This window comes from Magallana gigas, chromosome 1 (genome assembly GCF_963853765.1).
Source record: "Magallana gigas chromosome 1, xbMagGiga1.1, whole genome shotgun sequence".
Taxonomy (NCBI): domain Eukaryota; kingdom Metazoa; phylum Mollusca; class Bivalvia; order Ostreida; family Ostreidae; genus Magallana; species Magallana gigas.
In genome coordinates, this window is record NC_088853.1 from 61,452,373 (window position 1) to 61,467,770 (window position 15,398).

Genomic DNA, 15,398 nt, shown 5'->3' on the forward strand with positions numbered 1-15,398 from the left:
AAGGTTTCCCTTCAAAAAAATCAAAAGGAAGGCTATCATTTTAAATTTTCGATTGAATATCCAACCTGATAAAATATGAATATACCGGTACTATCAATATTTGATTATTATATAATGTTTTTTCCTTTAAAGAGAAAATACCTTTACTAATAATTAGTCAAAATGTTGTTTTGTGATTTTTTTTATTCCTGTATTAATATCAAAACGTCAATCCTCTTTAACTTTGCCAAAAAAAACTTACCCTATTTGTCTATGCATGGTCAGTGTCATATAATATTAGATATTTTTTTATATCATATATCATTTTTTCATAAGTATTATTCTAACAATTCTTGGTTTTGAATTTTGTTTTCAGTCCCAAAAACATTATTTCTAAGTCTGGGGGTATATTTATACCTGAGTGAAGTGCAGCTCTCTCTCTCCGCCCCTCTTCTCCAGCTACGATTGCTGGTATCCAGCATCTCGTGGTCTTTTGCAGTCTGTTCATCTGAATGCAACTGCCTCATTACCTAGTTTGAGAATGATAGTCTTTCACATTTTGAATAATTATAAACAACTAGACACGATCTCGTTGCGAGCAACGAGGAGGTCTTCCGTCTGATTTTAGAATTTGAGATATATGTTCGATCGTGATTTTGCTATTTAATAGCTAAACATAATTTAGAATAGAAAAACGGGGTCTACATTCTAAGGGCCAGATACTATTTTGTTTCAGGGATAAGAGCTTTGTTCAACAAGTGTTTAGAAATTCGTCACCGTTCTTGAGATATCTGAGAAAAAAAGTGTTAGGGGCCAGTCCCTTACCTCCTTATTGGAGTCGCTGAACCAAATTTTGAAGGTTGCATTTTGTATAGTACATTATTTTGAGCATCTTTTCTTCTACACTGCATTTCAAAATATTTTCCTTTTTGAGATATAGCTGGTCCTAGTTTATTGACTCTTGACCCCTAAAAAATCATTACATTACTTGGATACAGAACTGTAAGATAAACATATCTGCTTCTATAGCCTTTCATTAAATTTCCCTCTGTAAAGAGCTACAGATGAAAAGTTTTAAAGCCCTTTAGTTCCTTAATTTTAGGGGGCAGCCCCTTTTTTGATATCATATAAAAGGTCATTTAAATCTCAACACATTTTGTTCAACAACTGTTTAAAAATTCGTTACCGTTCTTGAGATATATAGGAAAGAACGTTTAAGGGGCTGATCCCTTAACTCCTTATAGGGGCCGTTTTACGAAATTTTGAAAATTGCATATTATTTAGTACATCATTCTGAGTATCTTTTCTTCTTTACTGCATTTCAAAATATTTTTCCTTTCTGAGAAATTGGTGATCAAAATTCTATAATTCTGGCCCCTAAAAACCCCTAATTATGTAACACATGATAAAATCATTACATTGCTTGGATACATCACTGTAAGATAAACATATTTGCTTCTATAACTGTTCACAAAATATCCCTCAGTAAAGGGTTACAGATAAAAAACTTTAGAGTCCTTTGGTCCCCTAATTATAGGGGCCAGCCCCTTTTTCTTGATATCAAATAAAAGGTCATTTAAATCCCAACCCATTTTGTTTAACAACTGTTTAGAAATTCGTTACCGTTCTTGAGATATATGGGAAAGAACATTTTAGGGGCCGATCCCTTAACCCCTTATAGGGGCCGTTTAACGAAATTTTGAAAATTGCATATAATTTAATACATCATTCTGAGCATCTTTTCTTCTTCACTGCATTTCAAAATATTTTTTCTTTCTGAGATATATTTGATCAAAATTCTGGACTTTTGGCCCCTAAAAACCACTCATTACGTAACACATGATATAATCATTACATTGCTTGGATACATAACTGTAAAATAAACATATTTGCTTCTATAACTATTCACAAAATATCCCTCAGTAAAGGGCTACAGATGAAAGACTTTAGAGCCCTTTGGTCCCCTAATTTTAAGGGCCAGCCCCTTTTTCTTGATATCAAGTGAAAGGTCTTCTAAATATTAACATTTTTGCATTACATGTGTTAACAACATATTTTTCAGAAAAGAGATAAACTAAGAAAACCATGAAAAATTACGACTTTTTATAGTCTCAATTTTCAGGACCAGGCGAGCTTTAACGCCGTTTGAGCATGACAAATATGAATGCCAAATAGCACATCTACAATCTCTTGTCTACAATCTCTAAAAGTTTGAACTCAATATCTTTTACCGTTTAGGAGAAGATCCCTGGACAAGCCGACCCTCTGAAAATCGCTAAAACGTCATTATCTCAAGAACTGAAGTGACGTCATCAAAATAAAAAAATATGTATTTAGTTCAAATTAATATCTATTGGATATGAAAGTTTCATGAAAATCGATTGAGCCATCTCCGAGAAATCGCCTGCACAAAAATGCGTAAGAAAAAAAAAACAAGAATAATAATAGGGAAAAAGAAACAAAGCAATAACAATAAGGTCTTCCGTTGGAAACGGAAGACCTTAATTAGAGGGAACATTCTGATTATCATTAAAGATGTAATGTTCAATTTTCTATGATCACACTTTGCTAATTCATGCTCCATGACCACAAATATAAATGTCTTCACGTTTTTTTAAGTATATTTATTTTTGTAAGATTAAATGAAACTTATATAACCCATTTCATATGTACTTTTTAAAACAGTCATTAATATATATCTGCTCCTTAATAAAAAGGAGTAGCTCCACAAAGTTTCTGGCACTGTTTTTTTTTGGTCGCGGAAGCTAAATTATAAATAAATTAATGAAATGCATGACCGATGGCATTTAAAATTAAGCATGGCAATTTACATATTCTGATCAGTTTATTTTCTGTCTTAAAAGAAGAGTAAATATATATTAGATCTCATGGCTATCAACCAATGAAGAAGTTGAATTTCTGTGTTGCATGTTTTTGTAACACACCTGGCTGTGTATTTTGATAAGCAGTTTGGTGGAAAGGTGTTTTATTTAAGAAATAAGTTTGATTAGATATTTGAAGGAAATGAATTTTTTTTCCCTAAAACTTAGGTGTTAAATCATTTGTCAATTGTCACAGACCTGTACTTGCTGATGGGAGACCAATAATTACATCAATTATAGTGAATAATTACCTGTACTTCTTCCATGAACGACAGTCTGTGGAAAAACTTTGTCTTCTTTCCTTTAGACATTGGTTTAGTGTCATCTAAAATAGTTATGTACTGTTAGATCAACTAGACTAGCAATTACACATTTCAAGAAATATTTTTAAAAAATTATGATTCAAACTCTTTTAACTGAAACTTATCATATCATAAGATTTATATATATATAATCTTTGTTAAACACTTGATTTCATTTCCTGTACTTTTACAGTTGTTTAATGCTTTGTGTAGACAACTGCGTTTATCAAATATGTGTACACAATTTGTACACATATTTGATAAAGGACTATATGCGGTTTTATGCATTTTTTGCCCCCAAAAACAAAGTTTTAGAAAGAACTTGAAAAATTGAAAATAAAGGTGTAAAAGTTTATCACCACAGTGACGTCATAATGTAGAAATGACGTCATGAAGATTGCATTATTTTGATAAATTGATGTTTTGTAGCAAAATATGGGTGTTTTCCGATGGTTTTTCGACTCGGAAACATCGAGCGCAGGCTTGCTCAAGTACAATTTTTTAGTATACTGTGTATATCCATCTGACGAAAAATATATGTTAAAATCGCACTTGAGCAGACCTGCGCTCTATACTTCCGAATGCTAAATATAGAGCAAAAATGAGAATATTTTTATTTGTTTGCAAAGAACTGGGTACGGTAAGAGGCAAAATCGACCCTGTGACCGAAATTAATAAAATTTAATACGGGATACATTGACAATATGCTGGTTGTAAAACAGTTTGTTTTTTGTGAATATCTTTAATCGTTTTCATTTTATAGTCCCTCAAACATAGCGTCGTTTATAGTTTTCCGATGACGTTATGACGTACGTTCAGAATTTAAAATATTGACGTCATAATTAAACGAATTTAAGGAAAACAATAATTATCATTATCGGCTTCTTTATTTATTTCATTTTCTTTCTGTTAAATTTCATCTTCAATATCATTTTCATAAATCTAAGTATTGTTTATATATATAGTTAAACGATAAGTGCGACAAATTTTTTTTAAACTATTAGTAATGAAATCTATGGGCTGTTTTTTCTTATCTCATATTTTTTCTTTTCGATGTCTTTTATTGGAATATGCGTTTTAAAAGTGAAGAGGTTCGTCGTCAATTATTGGTATAGGCGTTTTTAAAAGTGAAGAGGGTTACACATTTTATAACACTCAACTTCGCCGGACCCTCCCACCCTAAAGAAAAAGAAAATTTACAAAATTAAAGCGAATTTTAATACATTATTTATGATAGAAAATATGCACAATTAAGCGAATTAGAAATGAATCAGTTGATCTTTTCTTTAGGGTAAAATATTGATTAAAAGCATTAAACATTTTGGAAAATCAATTAAGAAATGCACAAATTGATAACATACATTCATGTTTAACAGAGCCAAAGCGTTCTAAGGAACGTTTCACTGTGTCACAGAGCATGTCCCAAATGATGAAGTAATGATTTAAAGGATGCACTGAAATGAAGTCAAGAAATGAAGTTTTGATGTTCACTGGTATTTATCAATAAAAAGACTTGCATTATTGGAAGCATCCTTGAAAAAATCATCATAAAAATAATTAATGATAATTAATTTAGAAACAAAATTGCAGAAATAATTAGATGCATAATAAAAATTGTTATTCCTCTGGGTCATCACTGTCTGATTCGTCAATTGTTGGAATCCTTGAAGCATCCTCGATGGTGTCTGCCCAGTTTGGAATGCCCTTGAGCGGGCTGGCTTCATGTCGCATATAAGAAAGATACCATATCACACTTGTAATGTGCGCACACATGCCCACCACTCTACTTCCGTTTTTACAAGGGTAATACCACCCTTCAATAATACTGCAGCTGTACTTGATCCAAAGCTTGTAGCTTTTGGCAGAGATGTGGCGACTCTGTATTTTTGCAGAAAGGATCATTGGTACGTCACTGTTTACAAGAATGTTATAACTTCCATCATGACAACAATGTTTTTGGGTGTAAGAGCGGGCCAATTTAACCTGGTAAACACCAAGAGTTAGCTCCCGGATTTCATCCTCACTCAATCGAGGGAAAAACGGACATGCCCCTGATGCGTCTAATGGAGTCCATTTATATGATCTCCGATCTAGTCCTGTAATATTCAGAAATTGTATGATTCAACTATTTTTGTTGGACAAAATTGAAATTGCAGATTAAATATCACATAGTATGATGTCTGAAAATACTTACCTTGGTCAATAATGAGCGTTTGAAGTTCATTTGATGACCTTGCCAAAACTTTCATTTTTGCAGCTATCTCAATATCTCAATATCTTTTTCAAAAGTTCCGCTGCTAAGAGGTGGCCTGAATTTGTTGCATAATGTACAAATAATTTGGGCATAATCTCCAATACTTGGGATGTGCGTGTTTGGGAGGGTTTTATCAAGCAGTCGCCGGGTCTTCAGTCTGCTATTCGCCGATTCGACTACCCATCTGATCTGTCAACAATTTATTGATGATGATATTAAAACGAGTCAAATTATATATTTTAATTCAAATTAAGTAAAAAAAAATGATTACCGTTAAGTTTTAATTACCTTTGTTACAAGCCTTGAGCAATTGGCATCTTTGGTCTGCAGCTGCGTGGCCCCTTTAGGTGGGAACGTGGGCATCTCCATAGTTATACCAAGGTCGTTTAGTATTTCACCCGAGTCCCTGAAACCCCTGTCCACAACGAAGATATCACCTTCTCTGACCCACTCTTTCATTTGTTCAGCATTTGACCTGATCATATGATTAGGAATATTTGCGTCGCTGTTCTTCGAATCGGCTAGATACGGACCTAGCACCGAAACAATGTACCCAGTAGTTGTGACAACAAGCATAAGCTTCACCAAAGGCCTGTGTTTGTGTAGACTGTAGGATCGTCTCGAAAATGAAACGTCCCACTTTTCTGCACATAAATATATGTTCCGTCGAGAACAAGTATGGCGGGGTTCTCTGTCATGGTCCTGGTAAACAGTTCCTTGGCCAGTGGTCTATCACCTCCTCTCTTTCAATGTGGGGCAATCCTAAAAATTCTCGAACAAATCTTGACTTCAATGCTTTTGTAGCCGATTTAAGTGCTCTTTTTATCTATCAAAGTTAAAAAATGCAATTTAATAATTCAAAGTTCAAATAAACAGTTTATCAAAAAAAAAATAAAAAACTCTCTTATTAACACATTGATATGAATAATACTTCAATACCTGGTGTTTTTTCATTGCGAAAAGCGTTGCGAGAAGGTTGTTGCTCAATCCACATCGAAGTTTAATCAACAGAATGGCTACACATGTCCTTACACTTCTTGTTGTTTCTCGAAGATTGCAGCAATCGACGTAAGTCATCAAAATATCAAACTCTGTCTTTGAGATGCCTGTGAGGGTGAGGTAGTCTTCATCTGTTAAAGCATGTGCATCTGTTAAAGCATGTGTGTGGTCAAAATCAAGTCTATAATTTGTTCTTTCAATCACAAAAGACCTGCCATTTTCCAACAAAAGTATGATGTTTGTCTTGCTCAAGTTGACTTCATTGCTGACTGGTTTTATTTTATCTAATGCATCGTCCGTAAACTGCTCGCTGTCAAAATGCACAGGGCAGCACCTAACTCCCGCTGGACTAAAAATGCCCTTACGTATATACACGTCGAAACGTGGAGTAGGTGGAACAACGATGATTTTCGGCCCAGGCCTTTTACACACAAAGCAATATGCATGGCTTTTGCTGGTCGTAGGTAAATCAAGGGTAACAGATGAAGGACTTGAGGAGGACTGCTGTATGCTTCTGGCTTTTTTGATTGGGGGTTCGTAATCATCTTTAGTCTTATACACTGCAATGCATTCCAAATTTTTCAACTTGTTTTCTTCTCTGTAGCAATTTAATCTACATTTAGAACAAAGGAAATCGCCATCTTGTGCCGATACACAAAAGCGTCTCTCTAAAAGTTTTAAATGTTCTGTTTTAATAGCAACTCTTTTAGAAGGAATCGTGCGACGCTTGCAAAGACAACATGGATATGACTTTGGACCATCTCCAGGCATGTTTGCGTCTAAAATTGATTAGTTTGTATACTATATAGTGTATTTGATAAACATGGTATATGGGCATTGTTCAGGTCAACAGTGTGGCCCATGGGCCTCCGATGCGATATATAAAGGAGTTATCTAAGAATTACTTATAACATCACTGGCCTACATGTATGTTTATTTTAATGAATTAGTATTGGTGTTAAAATGATGCATATTTATAAATGAATATCAAAACTTTGCAGTTTCAAGAACTAACGCAAGGTAACAAACTGCTACATATACGGACTGACGGGCCTTCAATTGGGGAAGTTTAAAAGATCGTAGTGATACACGTTGAGTTGAAACATAGACGTCCGTTTTTATGTATAAATTTAAAACTTACATATATGATTTTTGGTACATTGATATGTTTGAGAAATGTTTTATTAATTTGATTTTTCCGCTTATTAAAGTAAATACTTATAGGGCTGATATATGTTTAAGTTTAAAAGAAGTGTACAAGTTTTACAACGAATTTCCTGTCCAATAATGTAAGAAGAATTAAAAAATACAGAGCACATGAAGACTTGAATATGACTGGGCCAACGTACCAGCGTTGTTTTTAAATGCGTAGATGTAGAGGTAGGTTTGAAATCATAACACGGAACGAATTTTTTTTTTAATTCAAGACAAAGAGTGTACTTAAAGATATACTGTGAAATTTACATTTCAAAATATGAAATCAATCGATCTCTGCACACTGCATTCATATAAATTATTTTCAGTTTCGCATAGTCACACGTGTTTGTGTACTGTAGATTGGCAAATAATCACTATGGTTTTAATTTCACTATGTTCGCGATTTATCATTTTTCCGTAAATTCTAAGTTTTTTAACGTGTCAAAGCTTATACTTTGATCAACTGGTTTTCTTGGAGCGTGAAATTAAAACAATTGCGATTGGTACTTTTTGAGAAATCGTGAAATTTTAACACCGTGGAATTAAAACGACCTACAGTATTTGGGTTTGTATGTAGGGTTTTTGAGATCATAATGCGAGATAGTCCTCGGTGTGCTTGAATGCTGAATCTTATGTTAATAAGTGCTGTTTGTGTGTAATATATTTTTTCCGTTAATTGTTGTTTAACGTAAACCAACTACATATCAGTGTAAAAAATTGTAAATAAAGAGAATACAATATGGTTTAGAGAGCAAAATCTCTCTATCTCTATCTCTCTCTCATAAAATATACATGTATACTACATGTACCTACACAATCCTATTTTATCAATTGATTATACACTGATAGTGAAAATGTCTTACCTGAAACAAGTGAACAATGTTACATTTTCAATTTGCGTAGATAAATCTTGCTTCTTTTTCTAGCTTCTTTCTCGATCAGCTGCCCGATATTTTATGACGTCATTTGTTTACACATATTACGTCATTTCTACGGTGCACGACGTTACAAAGAGAACGTTATAATTATGATTACTACTATACGCAGCAAACACATTTTAAAAGTAGAGGAAAATTTTGGACTCGTGATAATCGCATATCTTTTTACATTCGTTATACAGTTAATGTATTTATTCTTATATCAATATATTATATCAGAATTTATACACAACTGACAAGAAATGCCAAGTTATAAAATCGGCATATACTAGTATTAGTTGTTTTTCAAAAAATTAGATAATGTGTTTTACTATATTATTATGTTTTTCAATTTAATTATTTAATGACATTTTAATTATATATTTAAAAAAAAATGCGTTTATTTTTTTGTAATATTGCGATGTCAAAGCGTAAGAATCAACATACACTTGCATTTCGTGCTTATCTTTTGAATTAAAAACATTAAAAACGAAAGTTGCCGCAGTCGTGTACAAAAATTTTTCTGTGTTATTCAAAATCAGCATACTTAAATTGTAATTCTCTGAATTTTTTGTACATGTACTCGAATGCGGCCTTGTAGAAATATTAGAATAAACATGACAAAAACGCTTAGATTTCGCGAAAACCCGTAACCGAGGTCCGGTTTTGGATTCTACAATTACCAAACGCTCGTGAATTTTGCCAAACGACTGTCATTTCCATACACGCGGTATCCTACTCGAATTATTTTAGCGGATAGATTACAGATTGCAAGTGTTTGATTTTTCACATTTCAATAGGGCCAATTTGTTATATTTACCGTACCCAGGTCTTTCATTTCAATATGTTTATCCTCTGCGAAGAAAATGAATGTAAAATGTTGGTGGACCGACCGACAGACAGCACCAAAACAATATGCCCTCCCTTCTTCGTAGGGGGGCATAAAAAGTTGAAAGTGATTTTATAGAAATTCAAATACTTTCAGGGGCAATAACTACTAAAAGGGGGCCTCAGATCCTTTAGGTATGAATAGATTGAAGAACCCTCTAAGTGTACTGAATACATTGGTAAAAGTTCCAAGTCTCTATCTTTTTTGGTTTCAGATGAGTAGCGATAACACGCTTTTAGTACACAAGGGCAATAACTTTGTAAGCTCTAGGAGTTATAAATCAAAGGGTCATTTGGTACCATACATTTTAATGGTCAATAACATAGAGAAACAAGAGGCCCATGGGCCACATCGCTCACCTGAGCAACACTCGACATAATAAAATCAGCTAAATATAAACCTACATCAAACTTTGAACCTTATATGTGGCACAAGAATTATCCAGATCCACAGTCTAAACAACTGAGAACCAACAAATGGCAATATGATTGCATATTAGTAATACTATATACTAAATATTTTTGAGAATGATCAAATTTATTTCCAATGTAAAAAGTTGACCCCCCCCCCCCTTTTATAGTTTCATCCTTTTTTATTTGATTTTTTAAAGATTTTTCTCTATATGTATATACAAGAGGCCCATGGGCCACATCGCTCACCTGAGCAACAATGGCGAACTACATTGACGTAACACTTTACGATCAGACGCAACCTATCTTCCATTATTTTCTATTTTTTCCTATCTCCAAAATGTGAAGATTTCCACCAGGTAATTCCATAATTATATTTTCCTGTTATATCATTATGATACTTTTTTTTATTTAGATATAACGTGTTCATTTGAAAATATATGTCTATGACTTTATTTATAAGCATTCAAATGCATTTTACATGCTATTTTAAGAAAAATTCTAAATATTATAGCTCTAAAAATAGCCTGGTAATAAACCTTGAATTTTTGGGAATTAACAGGTTTAAATGTTAATAAACAAGAGATGTTTGTGAAACACATATGCCCCTTTCCTTGGAAACATCCACAAAGAAAATGAACGTAAACTTAAATACCTGGATTTTTTCTAAGTCCAAGGGCCATAACTCTGTCGAAAATTGCTCGATCTTACCCAATATCGAACTTGGCCTAGATATTATCATGATAAACCTGTATATTGAATTTCATTTCAATATGTTCATCCTCTGCGTAGAAAATGAGCAGAAACTCAGAAAAACTAGAATTTTTCTAAGTCCAAGGGCCATAACTCTGTCGAAAATTGCTCAATCGTACCCAATATCGAACTTGACCTAGATATTATCATGATAAACCTGTATATAAAATTTCATTTCAATATGTTCATCCTCTGCGAAGAAAATGAGCGGAAACTCAGAAAAACTAGAATTTTTCTACGCCAAAGGGCCAAAACTCTGTCAAAAATTGCTCGATCGTACCCAATATCGAACTTGACCTAGATATTATCATGATAAACCTGTATATTAAATTTCATTACAATATGTTCATCCCCTGTGAAGAAAATGAACGGAAACTGTTGGTGGACCGACCGACAGACCGACGGACCGACCGACAAAAAGCAGCAAAGCAATATGCCCTCCCTTCTTCGAAGGGGGGCATAATAAGGAATAATTTATCAAGGAAAATTATATAAAATTGAGGAACGTCTCGTGTGTCTTTAAATATAGCAAAGTTAAGTACCATGATAATTTTTTGACCTAAAACTCAATATTTTATAAAGGGGTAGGGGTGAAAATATATTGTGATATATTAATTATATATAACACCGGTATATTATTTCCTACAGTTTTTGCACATATGTGAACAGTATTAGCTCATTTAAGATAAAAAAAAAATCATACATTTCCTAAGACGTATATCAGTTAAAAAATCAGCACCCATTGTGGGTCTACCTTATTGTGTGTAATCATAATTTGAACATTTTGAATCTACACAATTAATGATGCCAACATTTTATTTCATTAAAATGTTGTCTTCGAGGCCATGCAATGCATATTTATTTCATTTGATGAAAATACTGGAAAAGGTAGTTACCATTTACCTGCAATATTTCTTGTTTGGTAGATTGGTATTTATGAAAAAAAATATCGAACTTAAATTAGTGTAATTTTCTTTTTCCACATCTAAGTGAATATTTTTAGTGTGTTTATTTAAGATGCCAAGCTCTATGAATATACCATGCAGATGAGATACATTTCATTTTCACAGCTGATATCTCATATGTGAAAGTTAACAAAGATTGACGGACAGAGAATCGCCAGCTAGTCTGGAAGGCAGTACGCAGTGTTTGAACTCTGTGGCAAAAGTTGCTAAGGCTACAGTAAAAAAACTTAATTGAATAATTGTTTACCTGATGTAAACTTGTGTGACGTCCTTACTCACTTGATCGATGAAAACATTTGACTGGAAAATGATGTCACATGATGTGTTAAAAAGCTATATAATTTAATGTATTGTCAGGCATACAGGTATCAGTTTTGTACTAAGGCCCATTAATTATTTCATATTCCCTCAAAAACAACAAACGGCTACAAACCAAGATGATTTTCTGCTGCAATATTTTCTTTAAAAAAATGATAATGCACGGATATCATCATAATTATAAGGTGTCAGAACTGTTTAAAAGAAGTTTTTATGTACTCGTTTGAAAAATACCAAAATTGTTGCAGATTTCAAGTAATTTGTCAAATGAGAAAGGACCCCAGAAAGTAGTTATAGCACATCATCCTTTTGATTTTTCTGTACACAAGTATATAATGTTTAACAAGACAATTCCAATGATCAACAAACATTTCAGCGTCAGTCGTAGAATGATAGGCAACTTTAAAAAACTTATCCAATTTGTTTAATTTCATTTTTTTAATGCATTCATACATTATATAGATAAAATGATTTCTAATTGAGTTAGCCAGGTGACACAAAATCAGTTTATGCACTGTGTATTTTGGAGAAATTAGTCCTACCCTATGACCCAATTACAACAGTTTAATTTTAGTTTTGAAGATAACTGTAAACAAACGGTTTTGCATTAATTTGGCAGAGTTATTAAATAATTACAAGTTACCTTCTAATTGTAGTACATGTATCAACAAGAAATGTAATGATTATCGATTGTAATTTTCAATGCATGGTATATGTGTTTGCATCACCCGTATTTATAACCTCTAAAGATAAGACAGTCGCGGATGATTAATCACAACAGGGTTTAACTGAGGCTGTGAAAACGTCTTTTCAAATTCATAAACATCTTTTTATTGTCTTTGGATTTAATTTACACGATTATGAACTCGGAATACATGGCTACTTCAAATTCTCTTTCGGAGGAAATTCCGGCGAAGTTACCGATCAAATATCGATTATTTCAACCAAAGTCGCTCCCTTGTTTGATCCTTGTTGACACAATTAGAAATTAATAAACAATAAAAACAGAGGGAAATGCACTTTAGTACAGTGTTAATGCATCAAATTTTATCATTTTCGCAGGTAAACAATCAACTGCCTATTTACCGAAGTCTATGTTCCAAATACAAGGCGATTGTTTCCCAAGTTAAAAAGCAAAATGAAACGAAAAACCACCCTCTCAAGTGAAAATGACAACGCGTTGAAATATTTAACCTCAATTTACTTCACAATAATCGGTACCAATGTTATTTCCATGTTTCATAGATTTTAATCGCACGTGAACTGTTGCACAACAAACTGCCAGCTTCAAACAAAGAACCTCGTTCTCGAGATGCGGTAGACTGGCGATGCCTGTCATAAGACCCAGTCTATCGCAATGAATTGCCAGTCTACGATATATGGAATAACGGGCCATTCTTTATTAGTATTTTCGCAATTATCTCAAATTTAGAACAGTATTCGCCTTAAATTTTTGCAATTTATATTTTCCTTTCCCTAAGGATAATTTATGCTAAATTACGTTAAGATTAACTCAGTAGTTCTTGAGAAGAAGATTTTTTAAAATGCACCCCCTTTTTTTACAGTTTCGAGGTTTTCTCCGCTTTGAATACAACCTGGCCTTTTATTTTTGCAATTTATATTCACCTTCTTATAAGGATGATTTGTGCCAAATTTGGTTAAATTTGGCCAAGTGGTTTTAGAGAAGAAGATCAAAATGTAAAAAGTTTACAGACGGACAGACAGACGGACGGACAGACGGACGGACAGACGGACAGACGGACGACGGACAACAGGTGATCAGAAAAGCTCACTTGAGCTTTCAGCTCAGGTGAGCTAAAAAATGTTTCAATATCTCTAGAAACAAAAAAAGCTGTCCCTGGAAAAAAAGAGAAGAAAAAAAGAAAGAAAAAACATAAGAAATACAAAAGGTCTTTCACCTGAAAGGTGGAAAGGTCTACCTAACTGAAATCAGTTGATGCAACATTGTGTTTTATATATATATATATATATATATATATATATATATATATATATATATATATATATATATATATATATATATATATATATATATATATTTGTGATCGAGTTGGTTTTAGGACTCTTTAACAGTCTGATATTTAAAACATATCCAATATTTAGTTATTTTCGCGTGTAACAATATTTGTGAAAATAGGTGAAATGTGTACTTTTTTATATGCCTTATTATTTGCGACAGTGTATTTTAGGTTTTTTAACCGGGTTTTCCAACGGAAAAATCCGGTTATTAAAATGGTGAACATGGCCGGCGGGCGGGCGGCTGCCAAAAGGGTACCCTTATTGTACGGATAACTCCTACTACAGTTTTCAAGATAAGAGGTCGTTCTGTTGCAGATCGATTGTACATATATCAGAGGTGTGCATATTGCTAGGATTTTGATTTCTGATAATTTATGAAAACATACCAGCTTTTGAACTTAATCTTTTTTTGGCAAAATATTGCATATAGGGTACCCTCATTGTACGGATAACTCCTTCTACAGTTTTCAAGATAGGAAGTGGTTCTTTTGCAGATCAGTTGTACATATATTAGAGGTGTGCACATTGCTAGGATTTTGATTTCCGATAATTTATGAAAAGAATACCAGCTTGTGAACTTAGTAATTTTTTGGCAAAATATTGCATATAGGGTACCCTCATTGTACGGATAACTCTTCCTACAGTTTTCAAGGTAGAAAATTGTTCTTTTTCAGATTAATTTTACATATATCAGAGGTGTGCATATTGCTAGAATTTTGATTTCTGATAATTTATGAAAATCAAAGTACTGAAAGTACTAAAAAGCGCTAAGCGGGGAAGAAAGTGTTAAAAATATATCGATTGATATGAAAATACATGTAAAGAATCATATCGTTCGTTATTGAGAAAAAATGCACTTAATATGTAAAATTGAAATTTCAAATTTACAATTATATAACAATCTGCCTAAAAGCATGTTTAAAAAGAGAATGCTTGATTTTAAAATTTTAGCAATTTCTGGAAATCGAGATCATTTGTAGTAATTTTATAATGATATTGCTAGTTAGTTTTAAACAGATTTCGCTACTGTTTAGCAGAGCTACAGAGTGCATGCTTCTTGTAAAGTGTTTTTTTTTTTACTGCGTAATTTGTCCATACTGCACATAAATTAGATAAAAAAAATCACATTTGCAAATTAAACGAGGTTAGCTGGTATCACTTTATACAGATTATTACATATGTTTACTGTAGTATTTCAAGTAACTCAACAAAAATTCTGCATTTTTATATAAAACATGGTGTTCATTACTGTAAGATATTACAATTAAAAACACTCAAAACCTATTGATGTTGTAGAATTATTTCAATTATTAGTAAACACCTAAAACACAACTTAATGCATGTACCATCTTTTTTTCTCTCGAAATAAATCATCATGATATGGGTTTTGGAGCCCCCGTATCTGATATAAAATAATGACGTCGACATTTAAATGAAACTCATTAGATTGAATGAAACTTATTGTTAATTTAATACTGGTAGAACAAATGCAT

At 32.9% G+C, this 15,398-nt stretch overlaps 1 protein-coding gene across 1 annotated transcript in view; it reads right to left on the minus strand.

Moving 5' to 3' along the window:
* Nucleotides 1–15,398, minus strand: part of LOC105346730 (neurogenic locus notch homolog protein 1-like) — a 355,622-nt gene that overhangs the window by 326,682 nt on the left and 13,542 nt on the right. The window lies entirely within an intron of this gene.